The 14694-nt window shown below is 42.5% G+C and overlaps 1 protein-coding gene across 23 annotated transcripts in view; it reads right to left on the reverse strand.

Moving 5' to 3' along the window:
- Positions 1–14694, reverse strand: part of LOC308343878 (uncharacterized protein) — a 391106-nt gene that overhangs the window by 136667 nt on the left and 239745 nt on the right. For 20 of the 23 annotated variants that reach the window (XR_013966916.1, XR_013966917.1, XR_013966918.1 and 17 more), the window contains one exon: positions 226–353. The exons of 1 other annotated variant lie outside the window; for it this stretch is intronic. The gene's annotated coding sequence lies outside the window, so the exon portion shown is untranslated. Of the gene's footprint in view, positions 1–225; positions 354–14694 lie in introns of those variants that run through there. 2 more of the 23 variants (XR_013966936.1, XR_013966937.1) reach the window with 1 other exon arrangement.

Consider the following 14694-nt stretch of genomic DNA (forward strand, 5'->3'; position numbering starts at 1 on the left):
TCCCCTTAAAAAAGAAGAAAATACAATAATTTTCATAAAATGAAAACACAGGGAAAACATACCTTTTGAAGAGGAAAAGGTGATGGTTTCCTCTAGAGGATGAGTCAAAGGAATAGACTTCAAGAGTACAGGGTAGTGTATTTTGCTAATGTGAATGTGTGGACTTGGAGAGGCAGAACGTATGTGAACACAAGGCAGAAAGAAAGAGAGAAAACCTGTCATTTTAGCAGCAAGTACTTTATTGTGATACCAAGTTAACAGGCGGGTGAGTACCAAAATGCTCTTCCCAGGATTTCGACAAATCTTCTTCCTTTTTCATGTTTCCATTGTGAGTTCCAGGAAATGGAGAGAAACTGTAATGAAGCATATTTCTTTTTAAGTGGCATGTAGCTGGCCTCTATGTGGATCTTGTTTTCTGGCATCATTTTAATTAGGGAAGGCGAGAAAGTTTCCAGTGTCCCCCTACCCCCATCCTTCTCTGTGTCTAAGTGAGGGTTTCACAGAGAACTGGCAACCAACACAATTTTGACAGAGTGAACTTCTTTCTCTCATAAGCATTCCTCCAATCCCCAGATAATAACCCTCATTCCTCCCACATTAACTAACACACACAACTTTCTTCCTCCCACCCTCCCCCAACCCACACTTCTCTCCAAAACGTATAACATAATTGTGAAGGCTAATTATCAAATAATGCTTAAGCCTTTGGGAGCAAGATAGAGGGTTCTAGAAATGTTTTAAAAAGTCCCCAGGCTGCAATAGAAACGTGATTAACTGAAACAAAAATGCCTGGTGAAAAGTTTCAAAACTAAAATCAGTCAAAAAAATTCCTCATATACATGTATTACACACAAATATGTGTAATATTGTAATATGTATTATACATTATATCATATATTGTAAGTGTGCATATGTATATATGTGTGTGTACACAGACATATAGATATAATGTATCAGTTTGTTAACTGGTCACAGAGAGTCTCTGACATTCTAGGGCAAGTCCCTTAAAGAGTAAAATCATCTGAAGTTGACCCATCCTTTTCCTGATACTAGGATATCCACCCAGTGGGTAGATAGATTTCTGTGCACTCCGTCCCTCCGAGAGAGGGCCTCTCAACTGGCTCTGGAGGAAGGGAAGAGATGTCTGCCTCTAGTAAGAGGAAAGGAGAGAGCAATTCTGGGCGATATAATTCTCTTCCTGACCCCTACATGAGCCAATATAGCCTGACAGATGTAGTCTTTATCATAGAATAAAACAGGCTCACAGCAGTGTGCCACACACACGAATGTCACATTTTATGAATTGTCGTATTGCCACACTACACATTGCAGTAAGCAGAGCTGGGTGGGCCAGGAGGTGGTTAGAAAACAACTGGGCCTCCTGCCTCCCATGCCCCCTCCACTCCAGGCACAGGCATTGGTTTTCTGTCTGCATCCTCCGAGAGGAAGAAACAGTGGGTGGATGCAACTGTGTGGGGGCCAAGTCCTCAGCTGTGCTGTGTGAAGAAGTTAAAAATAGCACCCCAGGTGCCCCAATTTCAACTGTCCTGGGACCCTGAGCAGTTACAGAGCAGAAGGGGTTGGGGGTAGAAGGAGAGGAAGGATTCAAAGAAAGTGGGCATAATAACTATGCATGGCCTGTCATGCAAAGAGCTTCAGGATAGGAGAAAAAAAAAAAAAAGCCTCCTCCCTCTTCCATTAGTAGAAATCAGGCCTAGAGTACTGACTCTGTGCATGGTAAGACCTGTGACAGGAAAGAGAGATCATCCATGGGCCCTGGGTGAGGAAAACAAGGAATCTCAATCCACAGATGAGCATTCATGAGAACCAGCTCCTGACCCAACACTGTAGGGTAGATGGTATCCATGATCTCCTGGGACTCACTCTCATTGAAGGGCAAGTGTGACTTGCCATCTTTACCTCACGCCCCACTGAGACTTCCTGCCTCACTCATGGGACTCAGGCATGATTGGGGATTCTGAGCAAGAGAAAATCAGAATCTACTGGGGATCCTCTCCCTCCAGATTATCAAGCTAGACCTGAGTCAATTGTAGTGGAAGCTAATGACACCTTTTAATTCGCACTCTTTCCTGTGATGTCATGTCATGCCATCCAAATAAAATACAGTTACTACCAGGGTGTAAGGCAGTATTCCAGACTTCTTACAGCCATGGAAGCATCGTGGCCCATCTTCTGAGACCAATTTTTCTTTTGTTGCAGGAAATTAGGCTAGCAAACATATGTGTAGAGTACTCTACAAAATTCAAACACCTTTAAGGTAAAATGCTAGTCTTCAAAGAAACCACAGGCTTCCAGGAGACTGTTTTGAGCTGCAACTCAATCACCAACATGGAAATGAGTTTACTTCCCTCTGTCATTAGAGATTCCTTGGTATAAAAAGATTATGCATATGTTAGGCTAAATAGTGGCTGCCCAAATATATCCATGTCCAAATCCCCAAAACCTATGAATCTTACATTGTATGGCAAAAGGGACTTTGCAGATGTGATTAAGTTAAGGATTATGAGATAAGGAGAATATCCTGGATCATCTGGGTGGACCCTATATGTAATCACAAGTGTCCCTATAACAAAAACACAAAGGAAGATTTGGGGGCAGAGAGAAAGCAATGTGATGAGGCAGAGATTGGAATGATACAGTTTGATGATGGAAAGAAAAAGCCATAAGCAAAGAAATACTGAGGGCCACCTAAAGCTAAAAAGGCCAGGAAGCAAATTCCTCCCCTAGCCTCAGAAGGAACCCTGCCAACACTTGATCTTACCCCATTTTGGACTTCTGACCTTCAAAACTGTAAGAGAATAAATCTTTATTGTTTAAGCCATTAAATTTGTAATTCAGAAACAAAAGTCCAGGTCATGTGGGTCAGCAACTTCACACTATTATAATGAGTGATTTTTCCTTGAACCACACAGAACACAGGATGCTGAAGATAATTATTTTATCCCTTCTCCATTAAAAATTATCCTATTAAACCATAAACCATTTTTGCTCAAACTGGCTTCCATACATTTGCTCCTATCATTCCCCCTGCATCAAGAGTCATTCTCATCATTGCTATTTTAGGTTCTATAGGGAAACAAATAAATGAAATTTCCTTAAATTTATATGCTTGAAGAAAGTGAAGCTTTCTGTGCCTAATGGGCTTTAGTAATTAGAAGAACCAAAGAAAGGATTTCGAATTCCATAAAAGGTAGAGTATTCATCTCGTACCAATCTCAGATCTTTAGGCTGTATGATTTGAGGGACAATGAGTCTCAGGACACCAAACTGTCTTTTCTACTGGCTTACTATTCTACTGGAAATACACACTGTTCTTTGGGGATTACAGCTCAGATTCTCAATGCCCCCTCAATACAAAGAAAATAACATAAAAGGCCATGGTCAGCCATTACCCCCAAATCAGTTTAGAAATAAGCCCACTTGCCCAGACCGCTTATGAATTATGATGAAATCAAAACAACTGGAATTTACATTTAAAAGAATTAACTGGAAGATAGGCAAAGAGGATCCAATATACAACTATTAGGAGACCCTGAAAAAGCAACCAAGGGAACAGAAAAATCTCAAGAGAACAAAGAAAATATCAAAAACTGTAATATAATAAAGTTTTCCTAATATAAAAGATGATTTGAACTATATGTTGAAAAAAGCATACCATGTACCTGAGAATATTAACCCAGAATGACAAAAACCAAGATATTCTAGGAAAAAAAATATTGTATTTAAAAGAAAAGGGGAAAAAATTAGGTATCTAGGCAAAAAGGAGCATATAACTTACAAGGGAAATCAAATTAAATTATCCTTAGATTTTTTTTTTTTTGACAGCAAAGCTTTTTGCCAGAAGAAATTAGAGTAATGTATTTAAGATATTCAAGGAGAGAAAATGTGAACTAAGGATTTTTTTATCCAGGAATTCACAAACTGCTAATAACATGTTAAGACTGAGAATATTATTCCCAGGAGCCCTTCCTAAGGAGTCTACTAAGGAACAAGTTTCAGACAGGTATATATTAGAATATTAGATATACAGTTACTTGCAGATAAAAGAATAAATGAGGGTTAAAAGGTAGAGACTCTAGTATATGATTCAAAGTATGAATATACTACAACCATTAAAAAATGGGGAGATGATCAGCATATGCAAAAAAAAACCATTTAATCTACTTTCAGTAACAATAATGTCAGTGATAGTATGAATATTACTATCTTGATAAAGTTGTATATGTAAAGTCTAAAAAAGCAAATGCTAATTATGGGATATTCTAATTCTACCATCCCCCCTGCCTTAAAGGATTTTCTGGTGAAAGAAAGGAACTACTCCGATAATAGATGTTCAGTAAACATTCTGTAGATATGAATCTGAATTAGAAATATCAGTATGAACTCATGGGGTAATTGTTTATCCCAGCTCTTTCCATTAAAAGGACTTAAAAACAAAAGTCAACCGAATAGCATTCGGATTTGATCTTCAAATGACATATCCCCTTGAACTAAACTAGGATTTCTTGGAGAAATGACTAATTCCAGGTCTGAGGCAGGAAATGTTTATGATGAGTTTGGTACATCTTGACATGCAGTTAGAAGGAAGCTGTCAAAGACTACTAGAGTCATGTCAGAAGAACTCAGGAAGCACCTTGAAGAGTTTTCCACTGGCCAAAGATTTGAGTTTTATGATAGACTGAAACTCATCAAATATAAATGTAAACAAATTCAAGAGTTTATGACATATATTTAAGAAATATTAATCGGTCACCTTCTGAGGAAACAATGATCCAATTGTCATCTTGAAAATTGGGTAGAAGAAGGAAATAATCAAACCTTTTCCTACCTATCCTATATGAGTTACAGTACTGGGTAACAGAATAATAGATGAGGGGAAGTGTCTCTTGATAAAATTATCCCAGGTGATAATTAAAAGAAAACGTAGAATTAAAATATTACTATTTTTTAAATCCCAATGAATTAATGGTTGTAGACACTGAGCAGCTGCTTCAACACAAGACATAACACCATCTTAACCTTGTTAAAGGAATCAGACCTGTGTCAGGTCAAGCCTTTAGATTCAGCTCTCAATTTGCAGGAAATTCAGAAGACAGAGGAACACATTGAACTGTACCATGACTAAGAAGTCAGCAAATCTGACTATAGGAAACTTGACAGGCCAAATGACCCAAATTCGTCACCAGATAAAGAAAAGAAAGAGGTAAAGGGAGGAGACCATAGATTAAAAGAGACCTAAAAGGCACATCAAGTTAAAAAAACATATGGGCAAGACTAAACTATGGAGTTTAGGGGTACACAGTTGAGTGATAAAACCATAAATAAATGCAAGAAAGTGGTTATTATAAAGGTCACAGTGGTGACCTTTGGGAGGTAGAAAGGGATTGTGTTAGGATGAGGCATGTGGAAGGGTTATAATTCTATTTCTTGATTTTGGTGGTAGTTATAAGGGTGTTCACTGTATAATAATTCACTAAGCCACATATTTGTTTGGTTTGGTTTTCTGTGTCTGTGTTTAATTTTACAATAAAAATATTTTTTTTAAAAAAGGAATTAACTGTAGTGGTTATTTGTATTCTTTCTCTCTGGGTTAACTATTTGGTCATGATGAATTAAGAAGCTCTCCCCAAAGCAAGGACTCCTTTGATTTCTGAAGGAACTAGGACATAATAACTAGTGTCCAGCTATGATCATTGAATTAAGCACTTAGGAGAGCTCATTAAACTTGTGTTGCATGAAATCAGTGAATCAGTGAGTCAACAGATAATGCAAACACCCCATACTCAAAATCAATCTGCAGACTTCTACTGATGCCTCTCTCTGGCTAGAAAAAGGGTTTAGAGTTCTTTATTACCTATAGGAAATACTTATGCTCCCCAGCTTCACATTCTAGCCTCTTTTCCAGAAATCAGTCTCAAACAACCTTTCCAATCTTACCACCACTACTTTCTCAAATGCTCTACTCCAGCCAAATAGGTCTACTTTTAGAATTCTATCTTCTAACTTTTCCCATTTCTCCAGCCTTCTCTTCTCTTTCCCTTTTCTTTCTACTCACACAAACTCTACCCATCCTTCAAGGCCTGGCTCCATTCCCATATCTTCTCTAAAGTCAGTCCTTATTACTCTGCCCCATTGTCCTGCTTCTTTCCTTTGAGCCTCAACAATGTCTCTTGGACACTTAGTCCTCGCTTGCACTAGTATTATGAGAGAACTTCTTATCTTATCTTCTCATCTTTTTTACTTGTTTTGAACCCGCAAACACATTCTATATTTCTTAAGTCTGGAACTGTGACTCACACTTTTTAAAATTATTAAACAAAGCCTACCACCATATTTTGTGCATCTCCAATCAGTATTTTCCAGTTGACTGGTAAGGTGGGTGGGTGGTTGAATAGATGAATGGGTAAAAGAATGGACCAAGTTATCATACATTTGAGAACATTCAGTGGGTACCGACAGACACAAGACAGATAAGTTTATATACTCGATTAGAATTATGGGGTCTATTTGACTACAAGGGCCTCTGGTCATCTACAGGCAGTTACAGATGTTGAGTACTTGAAGACTGAGATACTAAAATGAAAAAAGGGGACAGTGAGAGTAAATGGAAGAAGGTACTAATAAGATTTCTTTCACTCACAGCTTTACCCATATCTAGACCTATCTGTGGCAGGTCATGCACTTAAATACTAAAACTTCCAGCAAAAATTTCAAGAGTCCCACTCCATATACTTTTTTTAAAAAACGTGTTTATAAAATCACTTATGGCAAGTTTGGGGGTGAACAGGACTATTGATTGGGTTGAGCAAGAGCTCTTTTGGGCCTAAAATCTAGGTATGAATGATTACCATGAAAAATTAGAGGCTCAATCCTTCACTTAATGATGGTGACTTCTGCATAAAGAAGAAAGGTAAAGTCCCTGAAATATGTCAGCTATCCCAGAGAACTCTGAGCTGTGAAAAAAATCCTTGTCCTGGTCAGAACACTAGGTAGCCGAGTGGCATAGTACCTGAGGCCTGCTCCTAGTTCCCTCCCTCCAGCTAACCACAGACCTGCCCTCCTTTTGAAGGACTTGCTCTAGGGAGAAATCTTCAAGGACAGACAGATTAGAAGGAAAAAATGAATTGGAGTCTGTGAGCTAAGATGTAAACAAATATAAATAAACAGAATTAGAGGTGGAAAGAATGGAAACCTCCAGAGCCAACAAATTTCTTTCCCCTCATGTTCAGGCATTTTCCCTTTAAGAAAGCCAGGAAAGAAAAGAAAGGTTCTAACATGGATTGAATGCCTCCCATGTAATGAGAGCGATTCTAGCTGCTTTCAAACATGCAATTTTATTTAATCCTCCCCCTCAACTTACATGTCATCCTCGCACAGGGCCCATGCTAATCTCCTCTGTATCATTCCAATTTTACTGTATGTGCTGCCAAAGGGAGTACCCCCTCAACTTCAAGGGAAGTGTTACCTCCCATGTTTTACTGAAAATGCAAACGAAGATTCAAAGAGATCAAGAGACTTGGCCAAGGCTACACATTTAGGAAATATAAAAACCAGGATTCAAAATGCTTATTTTCCTCTAAACCCTGCCCACTACACCCCTAGAGGAAACAGAATTATAGCATGCTTTAACTGAAAGATGGTCTCACCATCATCTCCATTTCATAGATGAAGAAACTAAAGCCAAAAGCAGAAGCAACTTGCCCAGGTCCCATAGTCAACTTGTAATAGGTTCTCAGCTGTAGCCCAGGCCTTCTGATTTCCAAGTAGGAGCTCTCATTACTTGTATCCTTCAAAGGCCTACAAGAATGGTACAACACTCAAATGGGGGCATTAGAAGAGAGCTTAACGAAGGGACTGTTAAACACAAGGACACATTTAAAGGAAGCCGACAAAGGATGGTGAAGCAGTCCAAGTGTAGCAGCTATAAGGGTACCATGAATCCCCCTGTGCCTGAACAGACAAGGACAGTGCCCTGAACTCACTCTTACCTTTGGTAGAGAAAGGCACTGCCAGCCTGCAACCTGGCAGGGAGGGAATCTAGGCCATAAGGCTCTGTTCTCTCTCTCTCCTAGCCTACCTGTGTCCTACCGGGACCTCCCATAAGCTGTACTCTACAGAACGCCAGAAGATGACGGATTTCCAAGATGCAGCTTCCAAGGTTGGGAGCAAGAAAGAAAAGGGAGGAAAATGGACTGGGAGGGGCAAATGGCGACTTCTGAGTACACTACTAAACAGGGATGCTTGTCGGAACCTGTCTTGGGAAGAGTCCTGCCTTAGCAGGTCAAAGACAGTAAAAACAATAAATCTACCTCTCATGCTAGGCAATGTGGGGCCAAGAAGGCTTGGCATGGGAAACTAAAGGGCAGCTCCCAGCACAGAGCTAGATTTCTCACTATCCACCGTGGGAGCATTATCCTAGTCTCATCAACTTGTCTCTGACAGAAGGGGACAGAAGCCCTGTTCTAATCACCTCAGGATCAAAGGCATTGTTTTGGGACTCTTCTGCTTTGGTATGAAGGTCTCTACTAGTGTTCAAATAGGAAGTTGCTAGTGCTTCAAATGAGCTTTTGTGGGTATTTGAGAATTAAAAACAGGAGAGGGGTAGGGAGGGACTGCATGTGTGCAAAACCATATCTGTTATTTACCAGTTCTTGGAAATCGATGCCACTTTTCAAATGAAGACAATCCCTAAGTGAAGGCGACTTAGGCATCCCGGTGAGGCACATCCCTCTTCTCAATGCCCCTTAGCACACACATCCTTGCTCTGGTCCTACCTCTCTCCCCCAGCATGGGTACCATGCCCCATCAGGTCCCTCCATCCCACCCTTCCATTCCTGCCTGAAGTTTCAACTTCGGCTTCCACTGAGCCCCCATCCTCTCCCTGATTTGGTCATATTTCCTATTTAGTTTAAATCAACAGTCTGATTTTATCAACAGTAATGCTTTATGGAGGTTTATTTCTTCAAACAGACTGCGCTCCTCTTTGCTATAAAGTTAATTTTATGTTCTTTGTTCACTTTCCTAATCTGCAAATTACATCCTCCTGTTCCCTGATTACTTACTATTGGAAAAACAGCCCCTTTTTGCTTCCAGTTTGAATATTCTCTGTCTTATCTTGATGACCCTAATCTTTGTCCCCTGACTGGCCTCTCAAGACAGCCCTGAGTAACAGGGAGGGCACAGCTGGTCCAGCAGCACAGACCCCAGCCTGAGCTGGCCAGGGCTGCCTGCCTTGCTCCTTCACTGGCTTTTTCCCCTCCTCAATCGTTTTTTTTTTTCTCAAACAAAGTGTGGGAAGAGGCTCGGTTGCAGCAGGAAGGATTAGAAATTCTGGGATCCACTCCATGCTCTCAGAAAGTCCTAGTGGGAAGACGGAGAACTTCCGACACTCAGAGAAACAAGGACAAACGCTTTGGAGGCTGACACTCGGCTGATACCGCATGAAAAATGACCTGACTCTTTTGTTGGAAGTGCCTGGAGGGGGAGGGGCTGCCAAAGGAAGCGAGATCACTGGGAATGGTGAAGGGAAAAATAGAACCGGTTCTTACACGATCAGGATTTTAAAGAGGATGGAGAAGAAATGGCCCTGCTGTCAGAAATGCCAAAGAGAATTAAGCATGTTCCACATAGAGGGAAGGAAGGAAGGGAAATGAGGAAGGAGGGAGAAATTGGCAAAAAATAAGAATTGGAAGGGATCTTAGCAAACCTCAGGCTTTAAGAACACCAGGGTCCCAAGACCAGACCCCAAGTCCCAATGACAGCAATAGAGTCATAATAGTGATGGTAATAATTACAAGTGAGATTTGTTTACTGTTATTTGCCAAACCAATCTACCATCTTACTGTTGTTTCAGCATATGTCATGTTCATTTCCATCCCTGGGCCTCTATGTTCTCAATAATAGCAAAAGCTAGTATTTCTTGTGGGTTTCAATGCTTTAGTCCCAATTCTCTAATTTTCTGGGGACATTGCACTCTGTCTAAAACCTCTCCAGGCTTCCCAATTTGGGAGCACACTCTTCTTCTGATCCCTAAGTGGAACCGAGTTGTGGTAACTCTATAAAGGGCCAGATAGTAAATATTTTGGGCTTCGCAGACCACATATGGTCTTTGTCACAGGTTCTTCTTTGTTTTCATTTTTTTTTTACAATCTTTTTAAAACATTAAAAAAAAAATCATTCTTAGCTTGAGAGCTCCCTCTGACCTTGTTCTACGGCCACAAACCTTAAAGTCATATGTAAAACGTCCTTTTCCCACCACCTGTCCATCATGAAGATCTTTAGGTTTGGGCTGCCTCTCAAAATACCCTTTTATATTTTTTTCAGTTCCCCCAATCCCTAGTCCAGTTTCTTACTATCTCATACATGCTTTGGTCACCAAAATGGTATCCTTACTTCTCAAAGCAGCACACATGTCACTGCTGGTTCTATCTTCACAAACAATCATTCCTTTGCTGAGACACCTTCAAATCTAAGGCCCGTACTCTGCATTCCCCAAGGACTGATTCCCCAAAACACGTACAGGCACGGGCACACGCACACGCGTGCACACACACACACAGAGCGTTATCTGGTCTTGAATAATAATACAAAGAACAACAGCTAGCAGTTAGTGAGCATTAATATGAACTAGCCACCCTGCCAGCTGCACAGATCATCTCCTTAGGTGTCATCAGAACCCTATGAGATCGGTGAGACTATGAGCCCAATTGTACAACGAGCAGCTGAGGCTAGAAGAGACTAAAACATATATGCTGGTTTACACAGTAAAATGGAAAAACTAGGAGCAGAATTATGACTGTCAGACTCAAGGGGCCCTCGCCTTCACATCCATCCTCAATTGCCTTTAACGTGCCTCCCACTATGCCCTCGCAGAGCCAGCCCCACTGAGAAACATCCTCAAAGGAACCACTGATTCAGGAGACAGCAAGCAGGTCACCGGCATGATACACATCTCAACTCTCAGCCCCCAAAGCGAAGCAGTTGCCCTGGAAGAGAAGCTGGTGCGTCTGAACTTAGAGCACCATAAATCGAGCAGGAATGACCCTGGGTACAGACAGCAGGTTGCATCGGATGTCCCCGACAGCAGGCTGCCGGCCACCAAGTGGGCAGCTCAGAGCAGCTGCATTTCAAAGCTGCAGACCAGGGCACGCTACTCACGTGTGGACCAACCACTCCACAATGTGCTTAAAAGCCACACTGTGTTTCCTGGACAATGGCTGCAGGCCAAAACACACACATTCCAGTTTTTATGACTATAAGGTGAGCATTCTTTTCATGGTTCCCTCCCTGTTCCCTCACTCTCAGTTGTGCTGTGTTTTGCTTGTTCCACATCCTCGCTGCTCTGCTCTCTGCCTCCCTTGCTTCCATCCCCCCCGCTTCAAGGCTTCCTCGCCACCGTCTCCTGCCTTGCTTTTCTGCAATGTCCCTATTGCAGTGGTTTTCTCCTCCTTTCAGGCCCTTGGTCAGGTTTTCTCTAATTACTAGACTTCCTCTCCCTCTGTTTTCCTGTTTGCCTGGCACAGCCTCCTTCCCCCTGCCTGCGCAGTTTCCCGGCTTTAGCACAGATTTAAAAGCTCCATTCCAGCTTCCTCATCTTCCCCTGACCCCCGTTGGTCCATCCTCTCTCCTCCACCACGGCTCCTCTATACGGCCCTTCCTTTCTTTACGGACACCTGGTCCCTCCCGTCCCTCTGGCCTCTCCCCACCCCCTTCACCCTTCACCTCTGGTCTTTGTTCCCTTGTCTCCTGCCTTTCCTCAGCCCTCCCCTCTCTCCTCTTGGGTCCCCTCCTGGTTTCCATCCCCCCTTATCTTTGTTTTCCTTCCTTCTGGCTGCTGATAGAGTGGGAGTAGTTGCAGGCTACGGCCCTGATTTCACATGCAGACCCGGATGGAGCCAGCCTGTCAGCCTAACACTAACATTGCCTGGGGAAAGGGAGTCTCAGTCCCCACATGTCGTTCGTCCCCGCAGACTGGAGCTGAGCGAGAAGGCTTCAGAGTAAAGAAAGCCACCAGGAATCTCAGGGGTCCAGCTTGGTGAGCAGAATGAAGAACGGACTGGGTTTTTTTCCAACTGATCTCATTTAAGTCAAGGTCAAAGACCAGGGCTGGGACGTGTCATTTGTAAGTTGCAGCCTTGGGGCAGAACCTCAGTGACCATCCCTGCCCTCCTCACACTGCGTGCACACACACACACACACACACACACACACACACACACACACTTCCCACTCACTTTTGTTAGGAGCAAAAGGCCCTGTGACTTTTCAGATGGAGTGTGTGAAACACCCACACTGCAAAATAAGAACTGTAAAGGAAACCAGAACCACCACAAAAGGAGATGTCGCTGGGGGCGAGGATGGGGGGGGTGGGGTAGGGGGAAGGGGGGGTTCCCAGCTCCTCTACCTCTAGCCCATCAATTCCTTTCAACTTCAGTTGTTCTGTTTCCAGGACTGAGCCCCAGTGGAGCAGAGCCGGCGTTTTTCCTTAGAGGACAGCGCCATCTAGCAGGTGAAATGCCAAACCCTTAGCTAGGAGCTGAGAAGAAAACCAACCTCCAACCCCAGGCATCCAGGCTCCCAGTTTCTACCCTCAGCCAGTAAACCCCAACTGGTCTGAAAAAGAAAGGTTTAACCCTCGGCTTTGGGGAGATTTTAGTCCATTTCCAGCCACCCCTATTTCTGCAGTGCCTGATTTAGTTTCAGTTTGTGGCCTTTGTCCCTAGAAAAGGCGAGGAGGTTCTAGGTGAACCAACAGGCTCTGCCCAATGCTAGGGAACTCCAGGAGACTTCTCCTATAAGCAAACAAAATAGAATGTCTTAAAGATGAATATGCAGAACTGCTCAGACCACCTCCAGAATTCTCTGGAAACATCTGTTATTCTTTCCTTTTTCCCCCCAATTGTTTCTTCCTCCTTCCTTCCTTTCACATGAATTGAGTGCCTGCTGTATAACCTGGCATCATGGTAAGTTACTTAAGAGATAGCTCCTCTCTCAAGCATCCCACAGTCCAACAGACTCAGATGTTAGACTCTCAGATTTGCAGAATGTCTGACTTGGGATGGGGTCTTTTTAATTTTAGCTGTGCTAAGAGTCTAGGGAATAGGAGAAGACAGGCTTAAGACGCTCCCCTCCCCAACACTTCTACCTCATCACAACAGCTTCATTTTTATTTAGGTTTTACCTATGAAATTTATGCCTAAATTTTGTTTGAATGAAGAATTTTTATGCTTGTGAAGGAATCTGAAAATATCTGCTTCAATCTAGATCTCCCTCTAGAGATGAGGAGATGAGGTTCAGAGAAATTCAAGCTTACTCAAGCCCATAGAAATAGGGGAATAGCTCTCCACATTCTACTTTTATAGTTCCTTGACAATAAACCCCAAACTCACCAGGTCTTCAAGGCCAGGCTTTGACAACGGGAATGAGGACAAAATAAACTGCTCTGATTATTTTGTATTTTTGTTTGCTTCTCTCCTGCCATATTCCATATAGGCAAGGATGGTATATGAGTCTGCGAGGGCTGCCATAACAAAATACTCTTAAGGGGGTGATTTTAACAACAGAGAATCATTTTCTTATAGTTCTGGAGGCTAGGAGTCCAAGATCAAGTTGTCAGCAGGGGGACTTCCTTTCTGAAAGCCATGAGGAAGGATCTGTTCCAGGACTCTCTCCTTGTCTTGCAGATGACCATTTTCTTCTGCGTCTTCCCATCATCTTCCCTCTGTACATTGTTCTGCCCAAGTTTCCTCTTCTTCTTTTTTTAATATTTTATTTATTTATTTGACAGAGAGAGAGAGAGATCACAAGTAGGCAGAGAGGCAGGCAGAGAGAGAGGAGGAAGCAGGCTCTCCACTGAGCAGAGAGCCTGATGCGGTGCTCGATCCCAGGACCCTGAGATCATGACCTGATCTGAAGGAAAAGGCTTAACCCACTGAGCCACCCAGGAACTCCCAAGTTTCCTCTTCTTATAAGGACACCAGTCATATTGAATTAGGGCCCACCCTGTTGACCTCATATTAATTTAACTACCTCCATAAAGACCCTGTCTCCAAATACAGTCCCATTCTGAGGTACCAGGGATTGGAACTTCCACGTGAAGTTTTGGAAAGACACAACTTAACCCACAACAAATGGCAAATGGTTTTCATTTTCCTTGCAAACCTCAGTTGGTAGTGGCTTCCTGCATACCCCCTGCTAAAAAGAATGAAAATGACTCTAAGACCAAGTCTACACAGGGTCCATATTACCAGTGGAAGCTATGGGCATGGGAGTGGAGAGTAGAAGTGTGATTGTCACATGTCTACCCTTAGTGATGTGGGGCATATAGACACTGCCCCCTAGGAACAAGGGCATGCTATTTCTCAACATAGCCACACTACTAAAAGAGGGTCCATGGCAATCATGCACTCCTCTCAAGCCCTTCCTTTTACAGATAAGGCATACAGATCCAGGAAGGTGATGCCTTGCCTAAGATCACTTAATTCCTTTGTGACAACGCCGAGGCCAGATCCTGACTTCATATCTTTGATTTAGTGTTCTTTCCAAGACCCCAAGTTATCCTAAGTGATATCCAACAAAGACACAAACCCCTATATTTCCCAGGAAGGATTCCCCAAGTCTCCTATTCCTTCCCAAGAAGGAACTATGTGGAGAGAACTAAGCTAAAATTCAAAG

This window comes from Martes martes (genome assembly GCF_963455335.1).
Source record: "Martes martes genome assembly, chromosome: 5".
NCBI classification, from domain to species: domain Eukaryota; kingdom Metazoa; phylum Chordata; class Mammalia; order Carnivora; family Mustelidae; genus Martes; species Martes martes.